This window comes from Canis lupus, chromosome 20 (assembly GCF_048164855.1).
Source record: "Canis lupus baileyi chromosome 20, mCanLup2.hap1, whole genome shotgun sequence".
In the NCBI taxonomy this organism is placed as follows: Eukaryota; Metazoa; Chordata; class Mammalia; order Carnivora; family Canidae; genus Canis; species Canis lupus.
In genome coordinates, this window is record NC_132857.1 from 32,767,046 (window position 1) to 32,776,046 (window position 9,001).

The 9,001-nt window shown below is 39.8% G+C and overlaps 1 long non-coding RNA gene across 1 annotated transcript; it reads left to right on the plus strand.

Annotated features, from left to right (window-relative positions):
• Positions 1–12: 12 nt before the first annotated feature.
• On the plus strand, positions 13–2,664 carry LOC140612090 (uncharacterized). The gene is made up of 3 exons (XR_012013401.1): positions 13–495; positions 1,505–1,567; positions 2,507–2,664. It is a non-coding gene; the product is annotated as an uncharacterized lncRNA (long non-coding RNA).
• The last annotated feature ends 6,337 nt before the right edge of the window (positions 2,665–9,001 follow it).

Genomic DNA, 9,001 nt, shown 5'->3' on the forward strand with positions numbered 1-9,001 from the left:
GGAAAGAAGAAAGAAAGAAAGAAAGAAAGAAAGAAAGAAAGAAAGAAAGAAAGAAAGAAAGAAAGAAAGAAAGAGAAAGAGAAAACCAATTCCAGAAACACTCATGAATTTAGAAAGCTCGTCTTTAAGATGATGTTTCCCTAGAACCACTCTCTGTACCAAAATCTGTAGTTGTCAAAATTTCCCAGAGAAACAAATAGGATATGTGTATAAAACACACATGTATCTATATAGGCAATAGATAACTATACTATGGATACGTCCAGGCATCTATATGTATATCTATATATCTATATCATCTATATCTATATCTAGTCTACATTGAGAGAGAGAAAGAGACAGAGAAATATTTCTTGTAAGGAATTGGCTCACATGCTGTGGAGGTTGGCAAATCTAAACCCCATAGGGTAGACTGGCAAGGTAAAGAGCCAGAGAAAAGTAACAATTTGAGTTCAAAAACGGTCTATTGGCAGAATTCCCTCTTCTTCAGAGGAGGTAAGACTCTTTTTTAAGACCTTAAACTGATAAGATTCATCCACATTATGAAGGACAATTTGCTTTACTCTAAGTCCACTGATTTAAATGTTACTCTCTTAAAAAAGTCTTCACAAAAATATACCTAGTGTTTGACCAAATATCTGGTCAAAATAAATCAAAATAAATAATTAAATAAACATCAAAATAAATAGCTGAACAATTTTAAGCAAGTGAGATTTCTCATTGTGAAGTGGAATAATGTTTATGCAAGTGTTGTTTAAGGCTAAATGAGATAATATGCAAGGTGTAGTTCTAGGCTATAGTTCATATTTATTTTTTATAGTGCATATTTAATAAATTGGCAATTAGCTATAATTAAATGATAATTTCATACATATATTTCAAGTTATTTTATTCAAATGATAAATAAAATTTAATCTTCAGCTTTTGTTGTGACATTGTTTTGGATATTGTTATATAATAACAATAACTTTATGGATATATAATATTCCACATATATATTTATCATAATTTGCTTATCTTCCATTTAACTTTTAATTTATGTCCCGTTTTTTACTATGTCACAAATTTTGAATGAGAATCTACACTGCTTTTAATTTTTTTTTTATTTTTTTTTTATTTTTTTTTTTTTGCTTTTAATTTTTATTATTACTTTTTTTGTTGTATAAAACTTTTATATCCTGGGGATCCCTGGGTGGCGCAGCGGTTTGGCGCCTGCCTTTGGCCCAGGGCGCAATCCTGGAGACCTGGGATCGAATCCCACATCGGGCTTCCGGTGCATGGAGCCTGCTTCTCCCTCTGCCTATGTCTCTGCCTCTCTCTCTTTCTCCCTCTGTGACTATCATAAATAAATAAAAAAAATTAAAAAAAAAAAAAAACTTTTATATCCTGCCAAACACACATATATTTTGGTCTAATGTTTTTATTTTGAATGTAGATTTTAAGTATAAAACCTGAATTCAAGATATGCTTTGGACTTCAATTTCATGTTTTTCCATTATAACAGGCAAGACATTTATTTCCTTGGGAACTGTTACAGATTTATTCATGCCTCCTCTGCAAGAAAACAGTTAAGTGACCTTTTCCAATAATCTTTGCTTTGATGAAAAAGAAAAAGGTTTTACAGGTGTCTTGAGAACCTTTCATAATTTTATCTAGCAATTCCTAGACTTCAAGTATAACCTGAGTGCAGAGAACCATCTCTGGGCACCTGGCACAAATTAGTAGTGAGAGAGGGATTAATATATGAATGTGTGATGGCTCATGCTGATAGACCAGCAAGATAACTTGGTAAAAGTCTCAACTGTTATGTATTTGCCTTTATCCTCTGCCTTAGAGCTTGAATGCCTACAAAAGCCACCTAACCTACAGCTTAAGAACCTTGGGAATCAGGGCACCTGGTGTCTTACTCAGTTAAGCATCTGCCTTCAGCTCAGGTCATGATCCCAGGGTCCCGGGATTGAGCCCCACATTGGGCTTCCCACTCAGTGGGGAGTCTGCTTTTCCCTCCCCACCAACTTGTGTGCTCTTTCTTGTACGATCTTAAAACAAAACCTTGGGAATCATCTTTTCCAGGGGAATAGGGATATAAATCAGAATTCTTTAGGGACTGATATTGAAATGTGCCTGTCAGCTTCCACATCACCACTTTTGATATTCAACCATAACTTAAGGGTAAGAGGATGAGAGAGAATGCTGGTATAATATCTGAAAAAAGCATCCCTGGTAACTTTGATTACTACGTGGCTAATTCTGCTTCCCTACTCAGTGGAGACCACCGATCCTGCCAAATCCTGATATTGTATCATGAGAACTGCCCTGTAACATGAGTTAGTAACAGAGCTAGAAAGGAAATGCAGGTGCCTTGATTCCCATTCTGATGCTCTTTGCAAACCAGTTTTTCTAAAGGAATGATCTTCAATTCATCATTCAAATTTGGAAACACATGATATCAGTTGCAGTCATTAAAATGTTAACAAGAACTAGTTTTCTATGTTTCCAAAGATAGACTGACACTACAAAATTAAAAAGAGCTTGGAGGAGAAGTAAGAGACCTGGATTGAGAGTACTTCAGATACTGAAACATGCTACACACTATGGGAAAACAATGGGCTTTGGAAACAGTTGCCCTAAAGATGAAACCCCACATCGCCACTTATCAGCTGTTGAAACTTGAATAAATACCTTAACCTTCCTCTTTCTTTATTTCCTTATTGGGGTTATTAGAGACAATAATACCTATCTCCTAGTGTTGTTGAGAGACTTAAATGCTATAATTTATAGGAAGACCTTTTCGCTGAGCACTAGCAGAAATGATAGTAGTTATAGTAGTCATGGTTGTGACACAACCATTTCTAATTTCCCTTCTTTTTCTCCTTAACTTGATAGTAGGCTGGAGGAGGGGTGGCACTTATTCAGTGGTACTAGCAGAAGATATTTTAACAAAGTTTATTTTGGATATGACAGAAGAAACCATTGTACACTTCATATTTCATTGAGAGTATTACCTATGGCCTTTTAGGATTGTTGGAGAAAATGACCACGCAGAGAGAGAGAGAGAAAGCTTTCAGATTTGACATTTATCCTGCTTGACTCAGGGACACTCTGGAACACAGATATCATCATCTTGTGTGACCTTGAACAAGTAATTTTCTTTCTTCCCCAACTGCAAAGTGAGGTGGTAGGACACAAGAACACAGCGGTCTCTTTTCTTCTTCATTATGTGTGCTTTTAAGATTATGGTGCCCCAAGTAAGAGTTCTCGCCATAACCATAGTTGATCTGATGATTTTTACTCTTTTGAGGCCTAATTGGCAACCAATAGATAATGTGAAACAAAAACAGTAGGAGGAAGATAGTAAGGCAAGTTTCTCACAGGCAATGGTGATCATACTCTACCCTTCCCCACAGCTCAGGTAATAATCACAGCTGGATTACCCTCTGCTCTTCTGCATTTACGGAGCCTGCAAAGTGTGCATACCAACAGGCACACGATGAAGGTTTGGGAATATTTGGATTCATGCTGAATTCTCTAGGAAACTGTACATTTCTAACTTGGTATCACTGCTGTAGGAGAGAGCTAACTGTTCCTCCTCCTCCACCTGCCCCCTTTCTTTTCTTTTTTTTTTTTTTTAAAGATTTATTTATTTATTTATGATATCACACACACACAGAGAAAGAGAGAGAGAGAGAGGCAGAGACACAGGCAGAGGGAGAAGCAGGCTCCATGCAGTTCCCGACGTGGAACTCGATCCCAGGACTCCAGGACTGCGCCCTGGGCCAAAGGCAGGCGCCAAACTGCTGAGCCACCCAGGGATCTCCCCGCCCCCTTTCTTTTCTTTTTTTTTTTTTTTTTAATTTTATTTATTTATTCATGATAGTCACAGAGGGAGAGAGAGAGAGGCAGAGACACAGGCAGAGGGAGAAGCAGGCTCCATGCACCGGGAGCCCGACGTGGGATTCGATCCTGGGTCTCCAGGATCACGCCCCGGGCCAAAGGCAGGTGCTAAACCGCTGAGCCACCCAGGGATCCCCGCCCCCTTTCTTAAAAGCATTGTCAATCCATGGAGATGGAGGCTCTCTTCCACCTCCCCCAATGCAGTGAACAACCAAAGAAAACTGATCACAAGTATAAGTTTATGTATATATAAATTTATAACACCCAATGGTAGTCTTGATAGTAGTGGTTATAACACAGTAAGTACTAGTTTCCCTCCTTATTCTCCTATACTATATACTGTCTGCTGTCCAGTAATGTGGCCAGTAGCCACGTGTATTTACATTTGAATGGGAGAGAGTGATAGTAAAGGGGGAATGTCATGCAGCACAGTGTGTCCTAGGAGTCCTGCCACCTTGTGCTGCTTCCTGGAGAGATCCTGGAGGATGGTGAGGCTGGGACTCCTAAAAGCACATGTGCATGAGGCAGCTCAGAGGAGTGGGTACAAAGGGTATGACCTGGGAATCCTGGGCAGCCTGTGGCAGTGTCTAGTCAACTGTACCCCAGATAAGGGGTATATTTATTTCCCCAAATAACTTAACCATGGCCCTCTTTGAAATAGGAATCTCATGACTTGTAAAACACATTATGTCGCTCTACAGAACATTCAGTTTTATTTCTTCAGATAGCCTTGTCCTCACTGAATTTAAATCTGAGTTGCATCCCCAATAGATCAAAAAGACATACTAAAAGACCTTCTACTGAGAGAGAGAAGGGACTGAGAAAGACTTTCTCAACTTTTGTTGGTGGTAGGAGGGAAAACAGAAGTTACATTCAGGCACAAACCAACTAAGGGCCTAAGTTTTACTCTAGTAAACAATGGTTTTATTATTTCCAAGGTATACCCCTGTTATTTTTTTGCTCATCACAGCCTGATATAATTCAACATATGGAAAAAAGAATTAGATTCCTCAGAGAGAGCTGCTTCTTTTCTTTCACACAAAAGCCCTCATTTTGCCCCAGGTTAACATTTCCCTTGTGACTGGTGAAGATTGACACCTGAAAGAAATCACTGCTCACCTCAAGGCTGATCAAGTTAATGTGGAGCTTTAAGCTTCACGGTTTTATGTTCTAATGGACAAACCTTCAAAAAGAGAGAGGGAAACAGTGACAGTGGCATGCAGCAATTTACAATTTTAACTTGAGGCACTTCATAGAACACCAATATTTACTCCAAGAAACACAGTTGGCTTCCTGCTACCATTTCTCTTTTCAAAGACCGTGTGGGACCAGCTGGTACATGCCATGGGCCATTTTTACCGTGTTCTCCCAAAGCATTTTCTAGTACAATCTTCCAATACTCCACTACAATAGCTGCAACTCTACAAAAACCTATCATGTTAAAGATTAACAGTGAGCCATGCAATTGGGACATTAGTTTCCCACTGCTGCTACAGCAAATGACGACACATTGGGTGGCTTAACACAATACCAGCTTATTCTCTCACCTTTCTGGAGGTCAGAAACCCTAACAGTAAGGTGTTAGTAGGGTTGCGTGCCATCTGGAAGTTGTGGGGAAAATCCATTCCATATCTTTTCCAGCTTTTAGCGGTTACCCCAGGTCTTAGCTATGGATCCTACTCCATATTCAATGCCAGCAGCATGGCACCTTCACATCTGACTCTTTTGTCTGCTTTTCTCAGCACATCTTTTCTTTGACTCTGACTCTGCTTCCTGATTATAGGAATCCTTGTGATCACATCATTGCAGGATTTTCTCTCTATCTCAAAGTACTTACCAATCCCATCTACAAAGTCCCTTTTGACTTATATGACAATATATTCACAGGCTCCAAATATCCAGACGTAGACGTCTTTAGAGAGGCCATCATTTAGCCCACTGCAGATACATTGATTCTGAATCTCAGGTTTTGTTTGGTTTCTTTGTGCCTATGGGTTTTCCAGAGGGAATTCTTACTAGATTAGTAGCTATTAACACATCTTCGATTGGGTCCATTAAGCAACACTCAATTAAATGTCTCTTAAACTTGTTTGAGCCATGGGATTAAAAGCTTGTGGAGCTTCTTTTTAAGAATATGTCTTAAAATATATATGGTGGCTTGAGAACTAAGACTTAACTGGATAGGAAGCAATAGTAGAGGATAGCACATTTTAAAGTCCCACAAATCATTCTGCATTGATTTTAGAACCTGGCTATGCCTCAATTTGAACCATTTATTTAAAAAAAAATCTTCACTGGGATTCCCAATACATAAGAGGTAAAAGCAAAGTTGGCTTGCAAAAGGGAGACAAGTTTTCCTGCATATAATAATTTGTATCCTCTTTTGAGCTTGTAGGAGGGAAATTTCATAAGTGCCAGAAGAGGATGGGAGTTCCAAAGAGCAGAGAGAGGGAAAGGGCAAACAAGGGGAAGTTCTGGGAACAGAGGATGGATCTCACAGCCTTGCCTAAGGCCATCCCTAAAGGATATTTGATGGAAGAGACAAAGTAATTTTACCAAAAAGAGAAAGATGACCTATTAAAAAAAGGCAAGCTTTCTTTACACTCAGAAATACCTGGCCACTTCCAATGTTTGACTCTTGCACTACAAAACAAAAAATAAAAACAGAGAAGTCAGCTGTGTGCCCTCCACCCCTCTCTCACCATTCACCTAAGCGATGGAAGTATGCTTAAACCTGGTTATCTAGATCCTAACTGGAATTCTCCAGGTATCGATTCTGTAGGTTGGGGACGTGGGAGCAGGCATGATGCCACAGTGACACACACAGAAGACCAGGGCACGGGGGACAGTTACACCACCAAAACACTATGTGACACCAGACAACACAGCTCACTCCAGAAGGGTGAAGGACGTGGTAGAAACGTGGGGCTTGACATGTGTAGCATTAATTTTGATTCTAGAAAGATCTCACCACTTCTGAGGCAACTCTAAGGCTCTTCAGTTTATCTTCCTTTACCTACAAAGAGCAGGGTTGATATGAGAAATGAAGGACACAAGGCATGTAAATCTCTGGAATGAAGTCAGTGTTGGAAATCAGTTCCCTTCTTAGCTGAGTGTGTGAGGCACAATCTTCAGAATAGTTAGGACTTGTAGTCGTACATTTCCTGTAGTCCTGCAAGTCATTTCTTCCCTCTTGTCAACACCTCTTAGTAAAATGGTGTGCCGCCAATGGTGTGTGCTTGTTAATAAGATACTACCTATAGAAGTTCTCAGGGTTAACTGGAGCTGAATGGAGAGGGGCTAAAACTGCAGCTGGTCTGCTTGAATCGCAAGGAATGTGATTCATTCTTTCCATGGCCTCTTAGTTGCTGATAAAATTCTACAGAGCCCAAGACCGCCATTCCATATTTTCCTCTTTTGGGGTAGATGAGGTGCCCAAGGGCACCTTGAGGGTGAGTGAGTTTTATAGGGGACCCTTGGCTCATGCTCCCAGCATGTCCCACCCTGATGTAGGCTGCTGGTAATTACTTGCTTGCACACTGACTGACTTCAAAGTTCAAACTTGCTTTATATCTCCCTGCCCTAATGGGAAGTTTATATAATCTGCTCTGTCTCCTGAATTTTATGTGCCTTCTGTGTGTTTCTCCCATCACACCTGTTGTGGCTTATGACTTATCCATGCAGTGCCCTTTCAAACATAATTATGGATAATGGCTGAGACCAAATATAAAATAAATATATATTTTGTGGTTCTTTGTAAGCTCAGTTAAATTGCCCTCATTAAGTCACATTACTCAGGGGCAGATTCTATTCTATGATAGAGACAGGGGAACATTTTAAGCAAGGGAATTACCAAGCATTTTTGTCAGAAGACAGAAAAACCAATGGCTGCACCTGGAATGAACACCAACTCCTGCCTCTGCTCCTGTAAACTTTTGTTGCCCAGATACTCAGGAACCCACTAAACAACTTCTCAATGACAGGATTTCCAAAGACATCAATTGCAAATTATTTCAATGGATGCATTCTTACAGCTTTGCTCTCTGTATAGCCCTGTGCACATTTGTCCAGAATTCTATCATTTCTCACTACCTCTGCTGCTACTACCCCAGTAGAGGTGACCACAATCTCTCCCATGGATTGCTGAGTACCTTCCATCCTAGCCTTTGTGGCTCTAGTTGTCCATGCTTAGCCTGGCAGGCAGATAAATATAAGTCAGATCTTGTCATCCTATGCCAAATGCCCCATGCCTTTGTCCTGCAGCACTGAAGCCTGCGTCCTTCAACCTGCCAGTAATACCTGGTCAGCCCAGCTCCTTCCCTTGAACCACAAGACCCTCCCCGACCCTGTTCTTCACTCATTCCTCTGGGCTTTCCTTGATCCCCTCCCAGCTCCCCACACATGCAGGATCTGCTTTCCCAGGAATCTGCAGCTTCATTTTCTCACCTGCTTCCCAACTCCTCCCAGACATCACTTGCTCATCCTGCCATTCTGAATTCAGTCACAATAATCCTTTAGTCTAGTGTTCTGCTTTATAGTTTCACTGAAGTATCTAGCATGATTCAATGTATCATATGTAAATATGTATATATGTGTATATATATATATACACAATATGGATGTGCACTTGTTTAGCTGTATAAATTTTTTAGTTTCTCTATTCAAAGCAAAGTCCATGAGGGCAGAGGGATTTGCTAAATTCATTTCCACTCAATCCTGAACATAATTCCTGGGTCAAAATAGACACTACATATTTGCTGAAGGAATGGACCTATAAGAGTTATCTTCAAATTTTAAATAAGATTTGTGTAAACATTTCTTCAAAAGACCTCATACATGATAGCTGAATGTATAAACAGGGCAGAAATTTGGTAAAAGTGTGATTTTTGTGGTTGAAGTGTACATCATCATCATCATAATAGCTGATGGCATATGGCACTATACACCAGGCTTTGTTCTAAGAACGTTGCATACATTTACACAATTTATCTTCACGACAAACCAATGATAGAGTTAGTGTTATTTTCCTATCAGATGCATGTAGATACTAAGGTATAGAGAGGTTAGGATATACACCCAAAGTCACACAGCTAATAAAATGGGAGAA